Source organism: Podarcis pityusensis (genome assembly GCF_964106645.2).
Source record: "Podarcis pityusensis genome assembly, chromosome: 8".
In the NCBI taxonomy this organism is placed as follows: Eukaryota; Metazoa; Chordata; class Lepidosauria; order Squamata; family Lacertidae; genus Podarcis; species Podarcis pityusensis.
The window spans coordinates 82,720,628-82,746,727 of record NC_138033.1 but is presented as its reverse complement, the minus strand read 5'-3'; the positions used below and the strand labels follow the sequence as shown (position 1 = coordinate 82,746,727).

Genomic DNA, 26,100 nt, shown 5'->3' with positions numbered 1-26,100 from the left:
TCTAGAGCCATAGATTCATAGAATCATCAAGTTGGAAGGAACCCCCAGGGTCATCTAGTCCAACCCCCTGCAATGCAGGAATGTTACTAAAGCATCCGTGACAGATAGCCATCCAACCTCTGCTTAACAAGCACCAGGTTCGAGAAGGAAGGGGCAGGCAGAAAGGTTTCTGTCTGTTGTTTGCTGAGCTTTTCCTACAAAGTGGTAGTAGAACTTTAAAGAAAACAAGGTAGGGAAAGAAGGATGAGAGGAGGTGCCAAGGTGCTTGGCCAAGGAAACAGAGAAGGTCTAAGGCGGCCTCTTTGCTCCTTGTGCCCTCCCTATGTTTTTGGACTCCACCTCTCAGCAGCCCCAAGTAGCTGGGCTGTGTGCTGGCTGGCGCAGAAGGCAGCTGTACGGTGGTACCTTGCTTTGAGTCCAGGATCCGTTCTGGAGCCCCAGACGCTCGACAAAAGGGATACTGGGCAAAGCGCTGTTTTGTGCACACGCGTGGAGTGGTTTGCACTTCTGTGTATGCGCGAAGCACGATTTAGCGCTTCTGCGCATGCGCGAGCAGCAAACCCGGAATCAACCCGTTCCGTACTTATGGGTCTGCCGCAGACGTTCGCCGAAATGGGCGGTCGACAGGGCAGACGTTCGCGGAGGTATTACTGTAGTTGAGAACGTTGGAGGGCACCAGATTGGGGGAAAGCTGGCCAAAGATGGAAGAATATTGGCACGGAAACCACAGCATTGAGGCAGGCTGGATTTCTTGCCCTGCTTTTATGTGTGTGGTTGCAGCTGGTCTGTTCCCCGGGGGGGGGGGGGAGCCTCTGCTCCCAGCAGAAAAGAAGTACAGTACAGTGGTACCTCGGGTTAAGTACCGTGTTTTTCGCTCCATAGGGCGCACCGGACCATAGGGCGCACTTAGTTTTTAGGGGGGGAAATAAAGAAAAATAATTTATCTCCCCCCCCAGCCCCCAGAACAGGTCCAGGAACGGCGGCAAGATTGCGCGCAACCTCGCCGCTGCTCCCGGATCTTGCGGGGCTGGGAACAGGGGAAGCCCAAGCTTCCCCCGACCCCAGCCCCCAGAACAGGCTGCTATCCGTAAGCCTTCGGAGCCCGAAGGCTTGCGGATAGCTGCCTGAAGCCTGGAGAGCGAGAGGGGTCGGTGCGCACTGACCCCTCTCGCTCTCCAGGCTTCAGCGAAAGCCTGCATTGGCCCCATAGGACGCACACACATTTCCCCTTCATTTTTGGAGGGGGAAAAGTGCGTCCTATAGAGCGAAAAATACGGTACTTAATTCGTTCCGGAGGTCTGTACTTAACCTGAAACTGTTGTTAACCTGAAGCACCACTTTAGCTAATGGGGCCTCCTGCTGCTGCTGCCGCACCACCGGAGCACAATTTCTGTTCTCATCCTGAGGCAAAGTTCTTAACCTGAAGCACTATTTCTGGGTTAGCGGAGTCTGTAACCTGAAGCATATGTAAGTTGAGGTACCACTGTATATACCACAGGGTATGGAGGAAGTGGATAGAAAAAAGATCTCCTCCCTCTCTCAGGCACATCCAATGAAGCAGAACATTGGAAGATTCAGGACAGCTCAAAGAACCATGGAACTGGGTAGTTTCATGGAGGAGAGAGCTAATAGGCTCAATGGCTTCTGAATTCCAGTTGCCGGAAGCCCACAGGATGGGAGAGTTGCTGCTGTGCTTGGATCCTGCTTGCGAGTTTCCCATTGGGGCATCTGGTTGGCCATTGTGAGAACACGATGCTGGACTCCCTTTGGCCTGATCCTGCAGGTGCTCTCCTTAAGCAAAGTGGAAACTGTATAAAGGGGTGGTTGTGGTGAGGAAACAGCCCGACATGATTCCAGAGAGCATGTCGGGCGGGATAAATAAATTGCCAGCCCTCCAGAGCAATTTGGTCTGAAAGTGCTGATCACTGGGAATTTTGAGATTACTGAGACACTGTTGTTACGGGAGCAGTGAGAACAATCCCGTTTGGAAGGGAAGCCTGCATGCTCTCCCTGTCCGCCCCCAATTCCCACTTCTCAAGTACTGATGGGCAGCCTCTTTGTCTATACGTTCACAGGCTGCAAAATGGGGAGCATTTCGGCAAAGCGTTTTTGCAGGGAGAGAGGCAAAGTGCAGTGAAAAGAGCCTTACAGCAAACTTACCTCTTTCTGGGGGCTATGGACTCATTAGAGGGATGCGGGTGGCGCTGTGGGTTAAACCACAGAGCCTAGGACTTGCCGATCAGAAGGTCAGTGGTTTGAATCCCCGCGACGGGGTGAGCTCCCGTTGCTCGGTCCCTGCTCCTGCCAACCTCGCAGTTTGAAAACACACAGTGCAAGTAGATAAATAGGTACCGCTCCGGCGGGAAGGTAAACGGCGTTTCCGTGCGCTGCTCTGGTTCGCCAGAAGCGGTTTAGTCATGCTGGCCCCATGACCCGAAAGCTGTACGCTGGCTCCCTCGGCCAGTAAAGCGAGATGAGCGCCGCAACCCCAGAGTCGGCCATGACTGGACCTAAAAGGTCAAGGGTCCCTTTACCTTTACCTATGGACTCGTTACCTGCCATTTTGTGAACTGCCCCAGGATCTTCAGATGAACGGCGGTATGCACATTTTATAAACAGCAGCAATCTTTTCCCACAATCCACCTGGTAGCAATGCTTTATGACAGGACAACATCGTTTCACAGTGGACTTCTAAGGAAATAAAATGGTGGCTGCTGGAAGAAAGCCCTGTGACTAGCCAAACAAGGGAGCAATGTTGGCCACCTCCTTGCCGCCTTCTTCTTCTTCTTCTTCTTCTTCTTCTTCTTCTTCTTCTTCTTCTTCTTCTATTTTCACTTATAGACTACTTACTACCTAAAGATTTCAGAACAGTTTACAGTGGATAAATACATTAGCATATGTGCCCAGTAATTAAAACCACGTCAGATGATTCATATAACAAAACAGATAAACAATAATTCATAGAATCATAGAGTTGGAAGTGATCCCCACAGGTCATCTAGTCCAACCCCCTGTGTTGCAGGAATGACTGATGGCCATCCAACCTTTGCTTAATTGTATCCATGAACAAACAAAATCCCTCACTGCGAGAAGCAAAGCTACAGGGAACCAGGCAGAGGGCCTTCTCGGTGGTGGCGCCCTCCCATCAGATGTCTTCTAAAAGTCAGACAGTTGTTTATTTCTTTGACATCTGAAGGCAGTCCTGTTTAGGGAAGCTTTTCATGTTTGAAGTTTTATTCTGTTTTAATGCTCTGTTGAAAGCCGTCCAGAGTGGCTGGGGAAACCCAGCCAGATGGGCAGGGTACAAATAATAAATTATTATTACAAGGGAATTTTATTTAAAATTGCAACCAACACATCTGTACAATCGCTCACCTAATCTCACCCATGGTCTTCACAACATCTGAAGTCTTTGGGGCCTCATTTCAGAGCTGTGTCTTGCGGCAGCCTTCTGACTATGTTGGAACTGGCTTATCGGCTCCAATTTGTGACCAATCCTTTTTGTGACCTCTGACCTTGGCCTTCAGCCACCCTCAATAGCTCTTGGCCTTGCTTGCTCCTCCTGCCCCTTGGAAGCAGCTCCACTCCTGCCCCCTCCGACATCTAACTGGATGTCACCACTGGTCCCACCACCATGTCTCTCTGTGCCGTGAGAGCAACCTTTTAATTACACTTTATGATCATTGCTGGCAGCTGCCAGTCATCTTTTGACTAGTCCGCAAAGGGGTGCTGTCAGCTGGGATCAAAGCAGCTCCATTTACACGGTGGCATATCGGTGGGCCAACACTGTGTGTGTTTTCCTCAAAATACCGTATTTTTCTCTGTATAAGACGCACCAGACCACACGTACCTAGTTTTTGGAGGAGGAAAACAAGAAAAAAAATATTCTGAATCTGAGAAGCCAGAACAGCAAGAGAGTGCAGTGAAAGCAGCGATCCCTCTTGCTGTTCTGGCTTCTGGGATAGCTGCGCAGCCTGCATTCGCTCCATAAGACGCACACACATTTCCCCTTACTTTTTAGGAGGGAAAAAGTGAGTATTATAGAGCAAAAAATATGGTAATCCTTTCTTTTTTGAAAACGAGATTTTTCAAGGAAGCGGTGAACACTGATTCAATTTGCCTCTGGTGAGACACCTCCGGGGGCAAAGGCAGTCTGTGTTTAATGCTGTGCATGGATGACTTTTGACCCTTCTGGGCGCTGGTTCTTCTCGCGGGGAATCCAAGCTTCACGTACGCTGCATGAGCATTGTTTGTGCTGGATGCCATGGGGCTTCACCCACCTCTGCTTGTGGGGAGGAGTTCCCAGGTGGCGCATTGGGTTCTGCCGCTTCCGAAATGCATTTATGAACGCCTCTGCCTGAAAAATTGCTTCCCGTGTGCAGTTGAGAATATGAGATGCGGATTTGAAGTTGGCAGCAGTGGGGTATTAACATATTAAAGATAAAGGTAAAGGGAATGTAAACTCTTCTAAGCAAAGAAACTTGCTAACGCAAGTTAAAGGTAAAGGGACCCCTGACCATTAGGTCCAGCTGTGGCCGACTCTGAGGTTGCAGCGCTCATCTCGCTTTACTGGCCGAGGAAGCTGGCGTACAGCTTCTGGGTCATGTGGCCAGCATGACTAAGCCGCTTCTGGCAAACCAGAGCAGCGCACGGAAACACCGTTTGCCTCCTCGCTGGAGCGGTACCTATTTATCTACTTGCACTTTGTGCTTTCGAACTGCTAGGTTGGCAGGAGCAGGGACCGAGCAATGGGAGCCGGCCACGACTGGACCTAATGGTCAGGGGTTCCTTTACCTTTACCTTTACCCCCTGCTTCAAGGGCACCTCGTTCCTGGTATCGTACGAACATCAGTTGTACCTGGGGCAAACGAGGTATGGTTTGCCCTGGCCCTTTCCCCTGCCTGCATCGGTTTGATCTTGCAGCATGAACTTTGTCCAACGCGGGTGTCTGTCTGCTGATGTACAGCGACCCCAGAAAATGGTCCGTGACCTTTGGTTGAGGACGAGGCCCTGGCCGGAGGCTAATTGCGGCTTAGTAATTGAGGAGTGTTAGTCAATAAGCCAATGAATCAAATTGTCCGCCTATAGGATAGGTCTTTGATCTGAACAAAGAGGAGAACGCCTGGATGGCTGGGAAAGTCCTTGGGAGGAATATTGTTGTCGGGGAAAATGATGGACTCCCCAACCCAACCCACCCCGGCCTTTTGTGGAGGGGGGGGGTGAAAAGGCTTTTTGCCCTAATTTTTTTGTTCTAAAACTATTAGCTCAGCATTTTAAGATCTGCAAGGGAGAGGGTCTCACTCTTGATCCCGCCAGTGCACATCACCTGTTCCGCAGGGATGCAGGCTAGATCCTATTCTGTGGCAGCCACACCCACCGACCCCCTATGAACCTCCCTCCCCATGGAGGTGCATTGACATATTTTTGCCAACAGTTAAAAACCCATTTTTCCAAGCCTTTAGGGAGCGGGCGATTGGGAATACTGTTTCTGCCTTTGCTTGCTGGAAGGCGGTTGGAGGATGGATGGCGGCTAACAGATTGAGGTTGAATCCTGACAAGACAGAAGTACTGTTTTGGGGGGACAGGAGGCGGGCAAGTGTGGAGGACTCCCTGGTCCTGAATGGGGTAACTGTGCCCCTGAAGGACCAGGTGCGCAGCCTGGGAGTCATTCTGGACTCACAGCTGTCCATGGAGGCACAGGTCAAATCTGTGTCCAGGGCAGCTGTTTACCAGCTCCATCTGGTATGCAGGCTGAGACCCTACCTGCCTGCAGACTGTCTGGCCAGAGTGGTGCATGCTCTAGTTATCTCCCGCTTAGACTACTGCAATGCGCTCTACGTGGGGCTACCTTTGAAGGTGACCCAGAAACTGCAATTAATCCAGAATGCGGCAGCTAGACTGGTGACTGGGAGTGGCTGCCAAGACTGTATAACACCGGTCTTGAAAGACCTACACTGGCTCCCAGTACGTTTCTGAGCACAATTCAAAGTGTTGGTGCTGACCTTGAAAGCCCTAAATGACCCCGGCCCAGTATACCTGAAGGAGCGTCTCCACCTCCATCGTTCTGCCCAGACACTGAGGTCCAGCGCCGAGGGCCTTCTGGCGGATCCCTCGCTGCAAGAAGCCAAGTTACAGGGAACCAGGCAGAGGGCCTTCTCGGTAGTGGCACCCTCCCTGTGGAACGCCCTCCCACCAGATGTTAAAGAGAAAAATAACTACCAACTTTTAGAAGACATCTGAAGGCAGCCCTGTTTAGGTAAGCTTTTAATATTTAATAGGTTATTGTATTATAGTGTTCTGTTGGAAGCCGCCCAGAGTTTGGGAAACCCTTGGGAAACCCAGCCAGATGGGCGGGGTATAAATAAATTATTATTATTATTATTATTATTATTATTATTATTATTATTTGCTGTTTATTACCATTTTTACATGAGTCTTTGACTGTCTTATCTTGAGTTGGAGTGCCTCCCCAGGGGAAGGAGGGGGTAAAAATATAACAAATGAAGAAGCTCAAATGTTTCAGGGGGAGGGGAGCTGTCATGGTCTCCTCTCCCTTGTCTTGGAGCGTTGCAGGGCTGAGGTGAATGTGGCCTGGTATTTCCCAAGCATTCGGAAACTGGCAAGCCCCAGTTTGGTGTGTTCTGTATTTTTGTGTGGAAAATTCCTCCCTGTCTTTTCTAAGTGCCCCATAGAAAGAAGCCACGTTGGGGGGTGGCTGTGCAGAGTCCTGAAGCAAGCAAGGCCTTCTTCCAGGTGTCCCCATTGTTGTCTGAGGGGCAAAGGTAGATGGTAATGGGAAGCAGGGCCTTTTCGGTGGTGGTGGCCCATTTCTGGAGCTCCTTCCCCAGAAAGACTCACCTGGCCCCTATTAGGCTCCCTCTTGGGCCATCCTTTTTATTCTTCCAGGCCTTTTAAGTTGTGAGCTGCAGTCATTGTACAGTGGTACCTCGGGTTACATACACTTCAGGTTACATACGCTTCAGGTTACACACTCCACTAAGCCAGAAATAGTGCTTCAGGTTAAGAACTTTGCTTCAGGATGAGAACAGAGATTGTGCTCTGGTGGCGCAGCAGCAGCAGGAGTCCCCATTAGCTAAAGTGGTGCTTCAGGTTAAGAACAGTTTCAGGTTAAGAACGGACCTCCGGAACGAATTAAGTACTTAACCCGAGGTACCACTGTAATTGCTGAATAGGGCAGTGGGGGGGGGGAGGTTTTTAGCATCATAGCATGCTCCTGTCCTGCTCCAGGATATTTAATAATAATAATAATAATAATAATAATAATAATAATAATAATAATATCTTTATTGTCATTGCCCCCTTATTATAAGCTGTTGGGGGCACAGGCTAGCCCCATCCTTCTCTCTCTCTGCCCCCTATCTTCCTTAATTCTCCCCAGCTGATATGCTGTTCTCCGTTGTCTTCCCCATTTTCCGTTCCTTTGGACAAGGGGTGAGGGACCTGTTGGACTCCAGATCCCACCAGGCCCAGCTGGGATGGCCAATGGCCAGGGATGATGGGAGTTGGGAGTTCTGTGATACCTGAAGGCCACACAGGGAAAGAGCAATAGCATCTACCTGGTATGGTTTTGAAGGTCTCCAGCTCAAAACCCAATGGCACCCCCTGTTAGGGCTGGGAGAAGCTTCCTGCCCCAAACCCTGGTAAGTTGCTGCCAGTCAGTGTGGACAATACTGCTGCTGATGGACCGCAGCGTCTGACTCCATATAAGGCAGGATCTTATGTTCCTGTCCCTTCTCTCCTCCTTGGATCAACTTCCTTCCAGCAAAATATAAACACACACACACACACATACACACACAAATTTGCATTTCAAAACATTAATTTAAACAATCTTAAATCAATGACGTCCCTTCTTCTCTTTCCGTGGTTCATTTTGCATACCACGCATCCCTGCATATTTTACATTCAGTACAGTGGTGCCTCACAAGATGAAATTAATCCGTTCCGCGAGTGTCTTCGTCTAGCGGTTTTTTCGTCTTGCGAAGCAACCCTATTAGCGTCTTAGCGGATTAGCGCTATTAGCTGTTTAGCGGCTATTAAAGGCTTATCGGCTTAGCGGCTTAGCTGCTAAAAGGCTATTAAAGGCTTAGCGGCTTAGAAAAAGGGGGGGGGGGAGCGGAAAAAAAATCTCAAGACTCGCAAGACATTTTCGTCTTGCGAAGCAAGCCCATAGGGAAATTCGTCCTGCGAAGCAACTCAAAAACGGAAAACCCTTTCGTCTAGCGGGTTTTCCGTCTTGCGAGGCATTCGTCTTGCGGGGCACCACTGTAATCTATTGTTACATCCATCAAAACCTATTTGCAATGTTGAATTGAACTTAATGCTACCAGCGTTAAGTTCCACCCATATATTCAGTAAACATTTTCCAGTCTTCTTTAAACGTACGTTCTTCTTGTTCTCTTATTCTACATGTTAAATCTGCAAGCTGCGCATATCCCATCAAGTTTAAGTTGCCATTCTTCTTTGGTTGGGACTTCAACCTTCCAGCAATGTTCTTTTAAGTTGCCAGGTTTTTGTCAGGCTGTTTTGGGTTTTTTAATAAATAAATAAATAAACATACAGTCATACCTCGGGTTGAATGTGCTTCAGGTTGAGCATTTTCAAGTTACGCTCCGCGGCGACCCGGAAGTAACGGAAAGGGTTTTGCCGCTTGCGTATGCGCAGACGCTCAAAATGACATCACACGCATGCGCGGAAGCAGCAAAACGCATGCGCGGAAGCGGCAAAACACAGCACGCACAGTCGCGTCTTACGTTCTATTCAGGATGCGAACAGGGCTCCGGAATGGATCTCATTCTTATCCCGAGGTACCACTGTATAGTGGTACCTTGGGTTAAATACTTAATTCGTTCTGGAGGTCCGTTCTTAACCTGAAACTGTTCTAAACCTGAAGCACCACTTTAGCTAATGGAGCCTCCTCCTGCTGCTGCGCCGCCGGAGCACGATTTCTGTTCTTATCCTGAAGCACTATTTCTGGGTTAGCGGAGTCTGTAACCTGAAGCGTATGTAATCTGAAGCGTATGTAACCTGAGGTACCACTGTAATCTACAAAGTTAAGTCCTTTGACTAGACTGAAACCACTAAGTAGTTTCTGAGTGGTTCTAAATTGCTTCCCAACTGATAGGTGTTCATCTACCCAAGTTTGCTATTACAGGCAATGACGACAATAAAACTATTAATGCCCTCCCACTGTAAATGTTTGGGTAGAGTCAGGGGCATACGAAGGGTGGGGGCGGGCCGCCCCGTGTGCCATCCTGACAGGGTGTGTGTGACAAAATGGCGGGCAGCACTCGTCACCGCAGGGCCTGCAGCCCACGAGCCATGTGTCGCGGTGCCCGCAGGCTCCGCGCTGTCCTCCTGCTGCCTCCCCCCAGCGTAGGGCGGCTGAGGCCTCACTGCGTGCCCTGTCCCTATGGGCGCCGCATGCTCCATCCCTATGGGTGCTGGGTGCCCCGTGGCGCCCGGCACCCCTAGGGACAGCACGGGGCGTGCGGTGGTGTGAGGCGTTTCCAAAGTAAAGGAAGGATTGAACTCTGGTTAATAAGAATACACACAGAGGCTTGAACCAGCAAGACTCTGGGAAGGGGGTGTATATAATCTGTCTCTCCCCCTGGCCCAGGTAATTTTATTCACAAAAGAACTTTTTATAGAGTGTTCGTCTGAACATTTCAGCAAACCCCACTTGGGGCCGAAGTTAAACTACGAAAAGTAATTAAGCACACATATTTCTGGGGTAAACAAAACAGAACTACAAAGGAGTGCATTTGGCAACCCCATAGGTCATAAACAAGCAATACACACGATACGAAGGATGGTCAGAAGGACAGTGATCATTATCACTTTCATGTGAGAAGCCCGTGACTTGTCAAGAAAGAGAAATGGAACAGGGATGCAGAGGTGTGGATTGATCAAAAATCATATCAAAATAGTTTAAACCCAGTCAACGCAATGCAATGCTGACACAGATGGCTTACTCTATATTTGTTATACAGTGGTGCCCCGCAAGACGAATGCCTCGCAAGACGAAAAACCCGCTAGACGAAAGGGTTTTCCGTTTTTCGATGCGCTTCGCAAGACGAATTTCCCTACGGGCTTGCTTCGCAAAACGAAAAAGTCTTGCGAGTCTTGCGATTTTTTTTGCTCCCCCCCTTTTTCTAAGCCGCTAAGCGGCTAATAGCCTTTTAGCCGCTAAGCTGCTAAGCCTTTAATAGCCGCTAAACCGCTAATAGCGCTAATCCACTAAGCCGCTAATAGGGTTGCTTCGCAAGACAAAAAAACCGCTAGACGAAGAGACTCGCAGAACGGATTATTTTCGTCTTGCGAGGCACCACTGTAATTCTTCATAGCAATGCCACCTGATCACTACAGTGGTGCCCATAGGGACGTGGTGTACTGCAGCGCCCATAAGGACACAGCACACAGTGGCGCCCATAGGGACAGCATGGGCAAGTGGCCCGTTCCGTCCCTATGTGCGCCGCGCACCTTGCCCCTGTGGGCTGTTCGCCCCATCCCTGGGCACACCGCCCCAGGTGCCTGAGAAGCTTCCTCCTCCATTGTCCTTCCTTGAGAGCAGCGTTCTCCAGCCCGATGCCCAACCTGATGTTTGGGATTACAGTGGTACCTCAGGGTTACATATGCTTCAGGTTACATACGCTTCAGGTTACAGACTCCGCTAACCCAGAAATAGTGCTTCAGGTTAAGAACTTTGCTTCAGGATGAGAACAGAAATTGTGCTCCGGCGGCAGCAGGAGGCCCCATTAGCTAAAGTGGTGCTTCAGGTTAAGAACAGTTTCAGGCTAAGTACGGACCTCTGGAACAAATTAAGTACTTAACCTGAGGTACCACTGTATAACTCTCGTCAGCATGTGCTGGCTGAGCGATGGGAGTTGTAGTCCAGCTCCCATTTAGAAGGCAGCAGCTTGAGGAAGATTGGATTATGGAGCAGGCAGTCCTTTTTCCCCAGCTTCAGTACAAAACAAAGAGAACTCCAGGACAACTTTGCTAAAGATCCTCTGGCTTGGAATGGGTTATATTTCATTCGTGTTTAAATTCATGTTTTCCGTGGTTGTGTTGTCTTGAGGAGAGTTTAATTGGTGGCAAATACGTTAAATTTAAAAAGGAAAAGGAAAGTCACATTACTCCCCCCCCCCCTTTTCTATTTTGGGGGCTGAGATCACTTGCAAATTCCGTCTGAGCAGCTGCAGCGGTGTCGCAATGGCAAACTGAGCAGATTAGGTTAATGAAGTAATTGGGTTTATTTGAAGGAAATATTGTTTCAGCCATATGCCAAAAGTTGCAGACTTTGAAAACTGTACAACTTGGTGTGGTTTTTTTTAACTGCTAAAAAAAAGAGTCTCATTTTGCAACCTCTTCTTATCGTTCTCTTTATTTTGGCCAACTTCCTTGTACTGTTGATTTAAATATGTTAAGACTGTTAACCAGTTTAAAGGATTTTTAGGCGGATTGGTTATCTGCCTTTTAATGGATGGATAGGTTTTAAATTGAAATAAATTGGCATATTGCAAAAAAAAAATAAGAAATGGGTAGCTCAGTGATAGAGCATCTCCTTTGTATGCAGAAGATCCCAGGTTCAGTCCCCATAAATTGTACCTATAAATTGCTGGGTACAGTTTATTGCCTGAAGCCACTGCCACCTGAAGCCACTGCCAGTCAGTGTAGGCCGCATTGCCTAGACCAGTGGTTCTCAAAGGGTGTGGCAGCAGAGGGACAGCAAGGACAATCAAAGAAACATTTAAGCATTTCAGTGTAGTATAGTATGGAATTTATATTGCAGAATATAGACAGATATCTTTTCAAAACGAGAGCAAGATTTTGCATTGATAAGGAGATGAGAGTTTGTTTGTCTCCTAAATCAGACCTAATACGAATGAGATTTCCCAGCAAAAGCAAGTTCACGCCTGTCATTGAGTTTGTATACATACTTTTTTTAATAATAATTTTTATTGATTTTAACATATGAATTATTAAATGTACCACGAAACTTATCACTTATACAATCTTTTTAGACTTCCATCAGCACCTCTGATAATCCACCGTTTTATCCACTTCTTATGCATTTCTTAACTTTATATTGCCTTTAAGTCTATTAACAAATTACCCTTCCCCTTATCTATTTTTGCAATACTTCCAACAATACTCCTCACAGAACTTCTTGCAAACCTACAAACGTCGTCTGATCTTCACAAATACTTTTCAAATAGTCCGTAAATTTACTCCAGTCTTCCGTGAATTTCTGGTCCCGCCGGTTTCGAATTCTTCCTGTTAGTTTATCTAGTTCTGCATAGTCCAGTAACTTCATCCTCCATTCTTCAATCGTCGGTAATTCTTCTTGCTTCCATTTTTGGGCCAATAGTATTCTTGCTGCTGTTATTGCATATAAAAAGAGCTTACATTCTTTTCTTTTTATATCACTCCCGAGTTTGTATACATACTTAAGGTACGTATATGTAAGAGGCTTGTTTCTAATTATATTTTGGGAGCGATTCATGTTCTTATGCAGCTGCTTTGTTTTATACTTCCTGGGTGTCCCGTGAACATATTATAAAGTAGTTGTGTTCTGTTCTAGAAATCAAGCTCTGCTAGGAGTTTTTTTCTTTTTGTTTTCCAATGTACCGTATTTTTCGCTCTATAAGACGCACCAGACCACAAGACGCACCTAGTTTTTGGAGGAGGAAAACAAGAAAAAAAATATTCTGAATCTCAGAAGCCAGAACAGCAAGAGGGATCGCTGCACAGTGAAAGCAGCAATCCCTCTTGCTCTTCTGGCTTCTGGGATAGCTGCGCAGCCTGCCTTCACTCCATAAGATGCACACACATTTCCCCTTACTTTTTAGGAGGGAAAAAGTGAGTCTTATAGAGCAAAAAATACGGTATTTATCAATGAAAAAAATTAGTGTGGCGAGAGCAAATTTTTATTCTGAAAGTGTGGCCCAGAGGAAAAAAGTTTGAAAACCACTGTGCTAGATAGATTCAGGGTTTGACTCAGTGTAAGGGTCAAAGAATAGGATGATAGACTATTAGAGGGACCCCATGGGTCATGTAGTACAACCCTTGAAAGATAGAGGTGTCTTCGTGCTGAATTTGAAGTACATTTAGGATAATTCACCACAAAATTTTTTAAAAAGCCAGATGACTAAGTGGAAGGAGTTCCAAATAAGGCTTCCTTCTGTTCAGGACAGAAAAAAGAAAGTACTTTTCATGCAGCGCATGAAAAACCATACTAAATATCTTTGCAGAAGCTTACGAAAAGCTTGGCCTATCACTCAACATTGGAAAAAACCAAAGTGCTGCACCAATAAGCCTAGGGCTTGCCGATCAGAAGGTCGGCGGTTCGAATCCCCGTGACGGGGTGAGCTCCCATTGCTCAGTCCCTGCTCCTGCCAACCTAGCAGTTCGAAAGCACCTCAAAGTGCAAGTAGATAAATAGGTACCACTCCGGCGGGAAGGTAAACGGCATTTCCATGCGCTGCTCTGGTTTGCCAGAGGCGGCTTAGTCATGCTGGCCACATGACCCGGAAGCTGTACGCCGGCTCCCTCGGCCAGTAAAGCGAGATGAGCGCCGCAACCCCAGAGTCAGCCACGACTGGACCTAATGGTCAGGGGTCCCTTTACCTTTTAACCCCTCTGCAGCACCACAAATCCAACTCAATGGTATAACATTGGAAAATGTTGATAACTTCTCCTACCTGGGCAGTTATCTTTCCACAAGGGCCGACATTGTTGCCGAAATCCCGCATTGCCTGAGCTCTGTGAGTGCAGCTTTCTCTCGACTGAAGTGCAGAGTGTTTGAGGACCAAGATATACATGGGGAAACCATGATGCTTGTTTACAAAGCTATTGTACTAACAACCTTACTGTATGCTTGTGAAATGTGGGCAACTTATAAACACTATCTCCCACTCCTCGAAAGATTCCATCAACGGTGTCTACAATAAATTTTACACGTCATTTGGGAAGACGAACTAATACCAGTGTACTGGAAGAAGCAAAGATTACCAGCGTTGAAGCAATGATTTTTCAACATCAGCTTCGTTGGATTGGTCATGTTGTGTGGATGCCTGATTATCACCTTCCAAAGCAACTATTCTATTCTGAACTTTAAAATGGAAAGCGTAAAGCTGGTGGTCAACAAAAGAGGTTTAAAGACTGTCTCTAGGAAAATCTTAAAAACAAATGTAGTATAAACACTGACAACTGGGAAACAGTAGCCTGTGAGCGCTCCAATTGGAGAATAGCCTTTACCAATGGTGTCATGGGCTTTGAAGACACTTGAACTCAGGACGCAAGGGAGAAACGTGCTAGGAGGAAGGCACGCTTGGCAAACCCTCACCATGATCAACTCCTGCCCGGAAACCTATGTCCCTACTGTGGAAGGCCATGTGGATCCAGAATTGGTCTCCGCAGTCACTTACGGACTCATTGTTAAAACCGTGTTTATGGAAGACAATCTTACTTGGCTACGAGGGATCGCCAAAGAAAAGTTGAACTATGGAACAGGAGGCAGTGAAGCCTTTAAAAGGAAGCCTTTAAAAAAGGATTGGACAGACTAATGGAGGAGAGGCCTGTCAGTGGCTACTAGCCACGATAACTGGGGGCAGCAAAATTCGTTTGCTCCTTGCAAATAGGTAAAATGTGGGAACTTAACATGTTTACACTGAGTGGTGCTTGATTCTGTTTGATTTTTTAAATTGCTACAGTGGTACCTTGGGTTAAGAACTTAATTCGTTCTGGAGGTCTGTTCTCAACCTGAAACTGTTCTTAACCTGAAGTACCACTTTAGCTAATAGGGCCTCCCGCTGCTGCCGCACGATTTCTGTTCTCATCCTGAAGCAAAGTTCTTAACCCGAGGTACTATTTCTGGGTTAACGGAGTCTGTAACCTGAAGCGTCTGTAACCTGAAGCATCTTTAACCTGAGGTACCACTGTTTTTTAAGTTAGAAAGTCAGAAGGTGGCTGTCTATAGAATGCTGGGAAGATGCTTGCGGAGGGGGAGGAAGGAGAGAGAGAGAAAGGACGAGGGGCTAACGTGACTGCGATGAAATGGATGTGCCTGTGTGTTTTATCGCTGCATTATAGTTTAAAGGGACGTGGAAATAAAATATCATAAATCATCGTCCGGTCTCTCAACAAGCACGAGAGAACCTGGCATCAGCCTTAATCTCTTTGCAGCCAGATAGAATGGCTCTGCACCCTTTCGGAGCCTGAAAAGTTTGTGTGTGAAGAGGATTAACCCCTTCCATGGATTCTCCCCCCCCCCCCAATATTGCAACGGGTTAGCCTGTCTACTCCAGGGGTCAGCAACCTTTTTGAGCCGTGGGCCGGTCCACCGTCCCTCAGACCATGTGGTGGGCCGGACTATATTTTGAAAAAAAATAATGAACGAATTCCTATGCCCCACAAATAACCCAGAGATGCATTTTCAATAAAAGGACACATTCTACTCATGTAAAAACACCAGGCAGGTCCCACAAATAACCCAGAGATGCATTTTAAATAAAAGGACACCTTCTACGCATGTAAAAACTCCAGGCAGGTCCCACAAATAACCCAGAGATGCATTTTAAATAAAAGGACACATTCTACTCATGTAAAAACACGCTGATTCCCGGACCGTCTATGGGCCGGATTGAGAAGGCGATTGGGCCGCATCCAGCCCCCAGGTCTTAGGTTGTCTACCCCTGGTCTACTCCCCTTCTGAAAACTTTGAAGGGTTCAAAGAACAGGTGAAGCAGCTTGTTGCTCCATTTTTTGAAAGCTGCATTTGAAAGGGGGTTGCGTGTGCAGGTTTGGTGCAATTCTGCTGGAGCGGAGAGCGTTGGGCTTCGGTGCCAAGCTCATGAGAATCTTAGCTTTCCAAAAGCAAGTTTATGAACCATATGAAATGAGGTTCAAAACTGTCCAGGCGATGCTTGATGAAATTTCAGAGCGACTCGAGTTTATATTATTTATTTCATAAAATTTATATACCGCTTGATCGTAAAAAACAACAAGACACACAATCCAAGGCAGTTTACAAACAATGAAATTATCAGTAAAAACAAAAGCAAGTATTTGAAATAATGAGAAAATGATTAAAATCAGCTATGAGCTAAAACCAGATTAAAACACTTATCAACATTCCACATACATTTATGTAGGCTTGCCTAAACAGAAATGTTTTGCGCAGGTCCGCCTGGTCTCTGTAGGCAGGGAGTTCCAAAGTGTGGTTACTGCCACACTAAAATAGATTGATTTTTTACAAGTGCGGAGTCAGTATTATGTGGCACCTGCTTGTTCTCCTTCCCCACAGAAACATGTGATTTGAAATAGTCACAACTGCATAAACAACCATGCAGAGCAAGATTATTTCCATAATCTGCGCAGCTTTTCCAAGCGCGGAAACCGGCATGTTTGGGATTTTTGTGGGGAAGTTCTGGCAGTGCAACTCCTTGAAGAAACACACTTCTTGAAGATTGCAAGTTAAAGGAACTTTTGACGCTCAGGAAATTGTTGGACTCCCAATCCCATGAGTCCCAACCTGCATGGCCAATGGCCAGGGGTGAAGGGAATTGTAGTCCAGCAACATCTGCAGGGCCACAGGTTCCCTATTCCTGTCCTACAGCCTCCAGTACTCAGATATACTGGCCCTGAACATGGAAGTTCCACTTAGCCATTACTGCTGAGAGCCACTGATTGACCCGTCTCTTCTCCATAAATTTCCCCCTTCAAAGTAGAGAGTAAGGAAACCTGTGTGTGTGGTCCCGGGGGCTAACTGAGAGGCGAGGTCTGAGTCCAGTCCGAGGTCGATGGTGCAATATGAAGGCAGTCCATAGAAGTTGAAGCTGGGGGCAGGGCAGGGAGTCGGGTGTGGTCAGGAACAGGCTTGCAAGCAGGGAGCCAGGGCGGGTCAGGAGCTCCGGCAGGGAAGCAGGTCAGGGATCAGGCTGGAACTGACAACCAACAATGTTGCTCCCGCAACTTGGGACTGGGGCTGGCCGGCTTTTATCTGCCCCAAGGCCTAGGGTGGCCCTGATCCTCTGGTGACTTGCCTCTCCTGGCCTGGAAGCGAGCACTCCTCCTGCGGGAACTTAGTTCCCTCCGCCTCTCTGCCCTGAGCCTCTGCAGCTCAGGAGAGGCTGGAGGGTTACCGGACCCAGAGGCAACCTCACCTTCCCCTGATGGGGCTGAGAGTGGAGCACCTGCAGGCAATGGGTCCTCCATCACCTCAGGAGCCAGAGCAGACTCAGCTGATGCCTGCACCTGAGGATCCAGCACAGGTGAGGACCCTTCAGGCTCATGCCCCAGCCCCGGCTCAGCTGGTTCTGGAGGCAGGGAATCCTGTGCAGGCTGGGATCCCTCAGGTTCAGCATCTGAGTCCGAATCCCAGGCCATCACACTGTGGCTTTCCAGGCTTTTGGACTCCCACTCCCATCAGCCCCAGCCAGCCTAGCCAAGGATGATGGGATTTGGAGTCCATTACCATCTGGATGGTTCCACGTCCCCACCCCCCGGGTTAGGGTGTAGCCACCAGATGACATAAGGAGCTGCTTTGCACCAAGTAAGAACATGGGTCCATCCACCTCAGTGCTGTCTACACGGACTGGCAGCAGCCCTCCAGGGTTCCAGGAAGGGGACAGTCCCAGCCCTAGTTGCAGATGCTGGGATTTGAACCTGGAACCTTCAGCATTCAACACAACTGCTCTGCCACTAAGTGACGGCCCTCCCCCCTGTTTTATGGTGTTTTGTGGGGTGGGGTCCTTGATAACCCTCTCCTCCGCTATGAATTTACCCAATCCCTTTTCAAATCCATCCAAGTTGGTGACCCTTGTTGCCTCCTGTGGGAGTGAGTTCCATAGTTTAACTCTGCACTATGTGAAGAAGGACTTGAATACCGAATCACCCAACGTCCGCACTTCGTTTTCATATGGCGCAATTAAATCCTGTAACGATTTACAGGCTTCTTTCAGCCTGCTTAATCGGAGGAGACTTGGTGCTTTCGCTGTTTATTAACCTTTGCTGAAAACCAAGATTCCGTTTCCCCCTCCTTCCTCATGTGGGGGGGGGGCAGGCGGAGGAGAGACCCGGCTTTGGCATTCATTAAAACTGAGAGAATTCTGTAATGACAATTGAAAACCACATGGTATTTGGCGCATGAAATGATCTTTGTTCAGTTTGCCATGATAGCTGAGAAAAATGAGGAGTGGACTGGGGTGGGAATCTGATCTGCCAGTTCAAAGGGGTAGGTGTTTTATGTACCATACAGTGGAGCCCCACCCCCTAATAATCAGCCAATTGGGGGGGGGCAGCATTCATTCATTCACAGTATCTGGACAAAGAAAACCCTTATTTTGGAGAAGGGGCACTCAGGTGTGAGGGGGACGTTTCGCTTCATTCCTCGAAATCTTTGTGGCTGAAATGAGTATAATCTTTGGGAATATTCTAGGAACAATAAGTAGAGGCTCTGTGGCTGTAGTTTTCAATATTTTTTGGGGGGGGGCAATCAAAAGTTTCTTCCCCCTCTCAAAATATTAGAACTCAGCAGGGTCCCTGCTGGAAGATTCAAGACAGGCAAAAGTCAGTAGGCCCACACACAACGCATAGTTGAAACCGTGGAAATAACTCCAAGCAGGGTAGTCACTGCCCTGAAGCTGGATAGTTTGAAAGACTAGTTTCTAGCAACAATAGCTATGGCCTTCTCCATTAGAGGCGGTGTTGTTTCCAGTTGTTGTTACCAGAACTGGTGTTCAAAGCAGGGAGGGAAGTGTTACCTGTTAAGATATTTCCGTTCCACCTTAAAAGGGAGCAGGCTTTGTGAGTCAGAGTCTGCGCATGTCCTGTTCACAGGATGTTTATGTTTGCTATTGCTTTCGTTTTCTCTCTCTGTGTCGTAGACACTAAAGCAGGCAGTCATGTTTTTCTGTGTTCTGATCAACGCTGAATACACTTGTAAATAATGCTCTCCTGAGTGCAACTTTTGGCTGTGCATTATCTGCTGATAGAGTGTGCATGAGCTCTGGAATGTGGCAAGAAATCTTCTAGAAACTCATGTCACTAATTGTTGATACTGCGTGACTACGGGAGGTTGATGGATCGTCCGGCAGCCGGCTTGGGGGCCATGATGGACTTTATCTCCCTGGCAGTATCCCAACTGCCCATCTGGTTATGGGCCCAGATTCACAGCACTTACAGGAGACTAAGACTGCGACAGACTGCTGAAAGGTATGTGGAGGAAAAGCGAAAGTATGGCTTTTCTGTTTGCCGCGGCAAGAGCTTTTGATGTCCGGCAGGCCTAATTGGTCTGGGAGTCGAGCCCAGCAGGCCTCAAGATTTATGAGCTGCCGAGATAAGACGTGTTACCTTCGTGTCCCGTTTGCAAGCTCCCCATAGACCTCTGGTTGGCCGCTGTGAGGGTATTGGGACATGGGTGGCACTGTGGTCTAAACCACTGAGCCTCTTGGGCTAATAATAGTAATACAGTGGTACCTCAGGTTACAGACGCTTCAGGTTACAGACTCCCCTAACCCAGAAATAGTACCTCGGGGTAAAAACTTGGCTTCAGGGTGAGAACAGAAATCACGCAGCAGCAGCAGGAGGCCCCATTAGCTAAAGTGGTACTTCAGGTTAAGAACATTTTCAGGTTAAGAACGGACCTCCGGAACGAATGAAGTTCTTAACCTGAGGCACCACTGTAACAACAACAGCAACAGCAACAATAACAACAACAATAATAATTTATTATTTATACCTCGCCCATCTGGCTGGGTTTCCCCAGCCACTCTGGACTGCTTTCAACAGAGCATTAAAAACAGAATAAAACTTCAAACATGAAAAGCTTCCCTGAACAGGACTGCCTTCAGATGTCTTCTAAAAGTCAGACAGTTGTTTATTTCTTTGACATCTGGTGGGAGGGCGTTCCACAGGGCGGGCGCAACTACCGAGAAGGCCCTCTGCCTGGTTCCTGTAACTTGGCTTCTTGCAGTGAGGGAATCGCCAGAAGGCCCTCGGCGCTGGACCTCAGTGTCCGGGCAGAATGATGGGGGTGGAGACAGTTCTTCAGGTATACTGGGCCAAGACCATTTAGGGCTTTAAAGGTCAGCACCAACACTTTGAATTGTGCTCGGAAACGTACTGGGAGCCAATGTAGGTCTTTCATGACTGGAGTTATGTGGTCTCAGCGGCTTACCGTCAGATGGTCGGTGGTTCGAATCTGTGCAATAAGGCAGAGTATAAATAAAAATAAATATACTATTAAAGCCTAGATTGGCATGGGAATGAAATGTGTGTTTGAAGAGAATGTCTTCTTTTGTTTTTAGATGTGTGTCTTGCAGAGGGTGCCATTTTGGAAGAGATATTCCTCTTCTAAATGGGGGTTGGAGTGTGGCAATCTCTGGAGGGCCCCATCTTGGCTATTCTGAGAACAGAGATGTCTCTTCAAAGGGGTTTCCTGTCACCTGCACTTACTGCATTAAAAAGAGAATAAGAAGAATCCGTTTCTGGGTTCAACTGGGAACACCTATTTTAGTCTATTAAACGGTTCTTAAGTGATTAATCAGACTGATGAACTTACAGAACTTCAGAGTTCTATTTTTAGCTTAGCACCAGAAACATGCAAGATTTGGAGCACAATGAAGGAAGAGCCGTTTCCTCCCCCCACCCCCCTTCCAGGAATGTTCACAACTGTTGGTCAGGACTTGTCGGCTCTCCTTGAAAAGGAGAAAAAAATATATCAAAATCAAAATACTGCACTGAAGTAATTCTGAGCTGAGGAAAGCTTTGATTTTCAAACTTGAGTGCACTAATTGCTTTAAATTGATGCAATTTGGGCCTATTACTATTACTTTCCAGATTAAGCAAATACGTGTTTACTACAAAGCAGCTTCAAGAGTTGAGCCAAAAATGTACCAAATTGATGATTACGTTGCGGAATCCACTCCCACGAGATGTGATTGTGGCCCATAGTTTTGATTGCTTTTATTTATTTTTTAGAAAGAGTAAACAAATGCATGGAGAATAGTACTGGACTAGCCAAGACCATTAGCCACAATTGTTAGTTGAGCCTCCCTATTCATAGGCAGTCTATCTGTAATTCCAAGTTACTGCAACAGGCAAAAATGGCCAGTATCCTGCATGCCCTGTTTGTGAGCCTCCCAGAGGCACCTGTTCAGTTGTACTTCGCTTCGGAGCCCTGGACAAAGAACAATGCTGGCTCCAGTATCTCCGTTCTTAACATTTCCTGAGGTTCCCGATTTGCAAAGCTTCAGGAGTTGTGCTGCCTTTGGCATGACAGAACATCACACGAGGTGTATTCCAGGACACTTTTGACCATCCCAGGCAGGCAGCGGTCCTGCATGCCTTTTGGAAGGATCAAGGCAGCCTCTGTCCTCCTCCTTGCGACTGGCTAGCGATAAAGGGTGGTTGCCACCAGGGACATCAGAATCCAATATCCTCCTGGTCTGCCGCCTCCTCTTGCAGAGAGAGGCTGCGCAGGGATGGGTTTCGTCGGAGCATCTGGAATTAATGAGCCGGGCTGGTGCAGAAATCAATGCCTCCTGCTTTAATTGCGCCATGTCGAAGCTTTGTCTTTTTATTTTGAGTTATGTAGTTACAGCAGGAGACGTCTCTTTAAACCGCTCAGCTCTTGGTCTCTTCGGGGGGGGGGGGAGTCTAGAGGAGGGGCTTTCTTCTCTTAGTGCCATGGTTGCTGAACTTCTGGGAACCGAAGCCCAACTCTGTACACACTTACACCATTTTGGAGGCACCCACAAAAGGCTTCATTGACTTATTAATGCCAGAATGCCTATGTTATCAGTGACCACTCTTAATTACATCCTTGTACTTCCTGCATTTCATTTCCCTCCTGTCCTGAACCTTGAGGTCTCCCTTCATCTTATGACAGGTGATGGCCCAAGCAAAGGGTCCCAGGCTGGCAGGAAAGTAAGGCAGGATCAGAACATTGGAGAGGAACTAGAATGTGGGTTTCAGGACCATGGACAGTTACCCAGTAGCTGAGGCAGAGTGTTCACGTTGTTTCAGCAGTGCCTTAGAGCAACCAGCTGCCTGAACTAGCTTGAACTAGTTATTACCGTATTTTTCGCTCTATAAGACGCACCTTTCCCCTCCTAAAAAGTAAGGGGAAATGTGTGTGTGTCTTATGGCGCAAATGCAGGCTGCGAGGCTAAGCCTCCACAGGGCAGTAGGGAACCTTCATCCTGCTGCCCTCAGAGGCTTTGTGCGGCTATCCCTGGCTTTTGCAGGAGGTGGGGGAAGGGACAGAGTGCGTGGCTCTGTCCCTTCCCCCAACTCCCAGAAAAGCCCCCAAGAGCCACGCTCCCTTTAAAGAGCGCTCGGCTCTTGCGGGAGGTAGGGGAAAAGCCAGGAGGCTTGTGTTCGCTGAAGCCAGGAGGGCAAGAGGGATTGGTGCGCACCGATCCTGCTTGTTCTCCTGGCTTCAGGGATAGCCCCGCAAAGCCTCCTGAGCAAAGAAGGAGGAGCACTCACTCTTTGCTCAGGAGGCTTTGCGTTGCTTTCTTATTTCTTGTTTTCCTCCCCTAAAAACTAGGTGCATCTTATTGTCCGGTGCGTCTAATAGAGCGAAAAATATGGTAATTGGCTACGGGCCTGGCCACTGATTGCAGCATCTGGCTAGTGAAAATCTGCCCTCGTCTGCCATAGTTAGCTCTTTCTAAGGGTTTAAAGTCGACGGAGGATCTCCTCAGGGCTCTCCTGATCCTCCAAGGGGTCTGTGGAGTTCAGATGCTGGCATTGCTCTTGCTAAGGGCAGCTGTTAGTAACAAAGGTCCGTATAGTGAAAGCTATGGTTTCCCCAGTAGTGATGTATGGAAGTGAGAGCTGGACCATAAAGAAGGCTGATCGCCGAAGAATTGATGCTTTTGAATTCTGGTGCTGGAGGAGACTCTTGAGAGTCCCATGGACTGCAAGAAGATCAAACCGATCCATTCTGAAGGAAATCAGCCCTGAGTGCTCACTGGAAGGACAGATCCTGAAGCTGAGACTCCAATACTTTGGCCACCTCATGAGAAGAGAAGACTCCCTGGAAAAGACCCTGATGTTGGGAAAGATGGAGGGCACAGGGAGAAGGGGATGACAGAGGACGAGATGACTGGACAGTGTTCTCAAAGCTACCAGCATGAGTTTGACCAAACTGCGGGAGGCAGTGGAAGACAGGAGTGCCTGGCATGCTCCGGTCCATGGGTCATGAAGAGTCGGACACGACTAAACAACAACAACCCAGTGATAGAAGGGACACTGCCTCTTGCCTGCCTTTCAGAGTTGTTATGACGATAGCAGAATAAAACTCCATGCCAACTGTTTGGAGGAAGGATGCAATACCATTCTGATGGGGTGATAGCCATTTAATAGTAGATACTGTAGGCTGAATCTGGGATTTTTCATGGTCCAGTGACATGCTGTACCACTGAACTGTAGTTTTTCCCTTTTACAGTATCTCAGGGATTGCATTCACGGCGACGGTTCAATAGCTTGCTAAACCCACAAGGTTTAGTGTTTTGGACAAAGTTTTGTCAGGAATCCCTGTCGCAGTCTGTCATCAGATCCTACTGCTTCAAAGTGGGTAGATTTCTACGTCCTTCCATTGTTTTGTTTCAGCAGTAATTCATGGAAACCAGTCAGGCTGTGTGGCCCAGTTGGAATAAGGAAATGGGCAATGAACGATGTGGTTTTGTTTTTCTGCTTGTTTCTGCAGTGCTGCATTTAAATCACAATTGTCAAGCTGAACTCACACATCTCAGGAGACTTTTTACAAGAAATAATTAGTATATAGATGCTTACTTTATTAAGAAGACTTTCTCTTCACAGGCTTCCTGGATGTGTTGAAAACGTGCAGGGGGGAAAAGAAAAGAAAGGAACCTTGCAGAATAATATTGAATTAGAAAATTCCATAGACTGGAGGGCTATCATGATGAGAATACGACTACTACTATTAATGTTATTAATGTTTAATGACACAAACTGATGAAACTTCTCATTCTGTAACAGCCTTTGCCAAGCTGGTGCCCTTCAGATGTTGTTGGACTCCAACTGCCGTCACCTTTGACCCTTGGTCATGTTTGCTGGGGCTGATGGGAGTTGTGACTCCAGCAGCATTTGAAGGCTGCCATCTGAAGTAGCTGGGGAAACCCAGCCAGACGGATGGGGTAATATTATTACTACATTGGTGACCCATAAAGTAGACCATACCAAGCAAGATGGACCGGTGGCATGACTTGATGACAAGGTAGTTTCCTATGTTTTTCAAATTAATTCCCCTGTTGAGCCAGAGGGCTCTTCATGATGATCCTGGACTTCTGCCATCCCTGCCCATAGGACAACCTGGCTGGGGCAGATAATAATAATAATTTATTATTTATACCCTACCCATCTGGCTGGGTTCCCCAGCCACTCTGGGCAGCTCCCAACAGCATATTAAAAATGTAATAAAACATCAACATTAAAAACGTGGGAATAGAGATGGGAGTAGGAAGTTCCACAACCTGTGGAGATGTTCGCTGTCCCTTTTTTAAAGTGGATTCAGTCTAATGGAAGGGAGATACTTCCTTCTTCCGGTTGATGGTTGGTTGTGCTTAAGTGTCGCCATTGCCCCATCTCTGCCCACATTGATGCAGGACCTGGCATGGAGCACTAGGGAGGTGCCCTGTGTGTGTTACACTCAGAGCACACTATTTCGGGGTTCTGTGATGTTGTGCTAGCGCAAGAGCCCTTGTGTGAGTGGTTTACTGCATTTACTTTCTCTCTATCTCCTGCTACAAGCATACCATGAAATCTGTGCTGCTGGGGCTGATTCACTGATGGGTAGCGTAATGTGTGGGTGAGACAAACCCTTGTCCAGAAGCTAGTATTTCATATAGGAACACTCAATCGGAAACCGCAAGTTGGCTGGAGATCTCAATGCCATGTGTGAACTCTGTTGCAAACCTGGGTTTGTTGCCATATGGCATGTGGAAAGCGCCGTGGTCAAAATGCTAAACCCTGACTCAGTTTGTATGTAACGACCCAGTTGTCTGAATGTCCATGAAAGCCTGCCAAGCAAAGAAGTTTACTTGGGAGCAAGTTTCATTGATTTCACATGAAATCACATCCAAGTAGATACACTGAACGTCACAGCCATAATACCCCAATTTCATGTTTAATTAATTTCAGTACAACTTTGGTCCTATTCTGGCCAGGGGATTTTAGTTACAGGCTGTAAGGATCAAGATGTTATTAATACAGTCTGAAAGTAAACAGGGTGTGGATATTTTTAGCAAATTGTTCTTTATGGTATTGATTTACATGTAATGTAGTACTTGCATGAACAGTGGTTATAAATCTGCAAGCATTCATCATCTGAAATAGCTATGAACTTAGTCAATTTTTTTTATTTATTAGATGCAATGATGGCGTTTTGTATCTGGATTTCTAAACCTACGCATCCTCAAAGCTCTGGGGAGGTGAGGGTTTATAAAAACAACACACACACACAGAGCAATCTAATTAAATCATAGCTGGACATGGAGGCCTCACCCCCATTAAAAAGTTTTTATTCTGACCACCCAGGGCCAGATCAGTGTGAAAAGGAACAGAACTTTTATAGCATTTGCAAACTTGGGCAAGACTCCAAGGGAAATGAGTTCCATAGCTATCGACCAGCCCATGAGAACATTTCTTTGTGCTGTGTACCATATTTTTCGCTCTATAGGATGCACCCGACCATAGGACACACCTTGTTTTAGAGGGGGAGAACAAGAAAAAAAAAAATATCCCCCTCTCTGCTCAGCGCCCCTTCAGCAAAGTGGCAGGAGAAACGGAGCCCCTTCCATTTCTCCTCCCGCTTGGCTGAAGGGGCGCTGCGCAGCTCTCCCTCTCTGCTGAAGCCAGGAGAGTCTTGCTCTCCCGGCTTCAGCGAAAGGAACCCAAAGCCTTTGGAGTGCAGCGCGAGTTCCTGCTGCGCTCCAAAGGCTTCAGGCGGCTATCCCGGAAGCATGGAGAGTGAGAGGGGTCAGTGCGCACTAACCCCTCTTGCTCTCCAGGCTTCAGCGAAAGCAACGCGAAGCCTCCGGAGCG

The 26,100-nt window shown here is 47.4% G+C and overlaps 1 protein-coding gene and 1 long non-coding RNA gene across 2 annotated transcripts in view; one reads left to right on the top strand and one right to left on the bottom strand.

Moving 5' to 3' along the window:
- CUX2 (cut like homeobox 2) overlaps positions 1–26,100 on the top strand; it is a 256,982-nt gene that overhangs the window by 50,205 nt on the left and 180,677 nt on the right. The gene's annotated exons all lie outside the window — the stretch shown is intronic.
- Positions 18,389–19,488, bottom strand: LOC308484054. Its single transcript, XR_013989889.1, has 2 exons — positions 19,378–19,488; positions 18,389–18,788 (listed from the first exon to the last, which is right to left on the bottom strand). It is a non-coding gene; the product is annotated as an uncharacterized lncRNA (long non-coding RNA).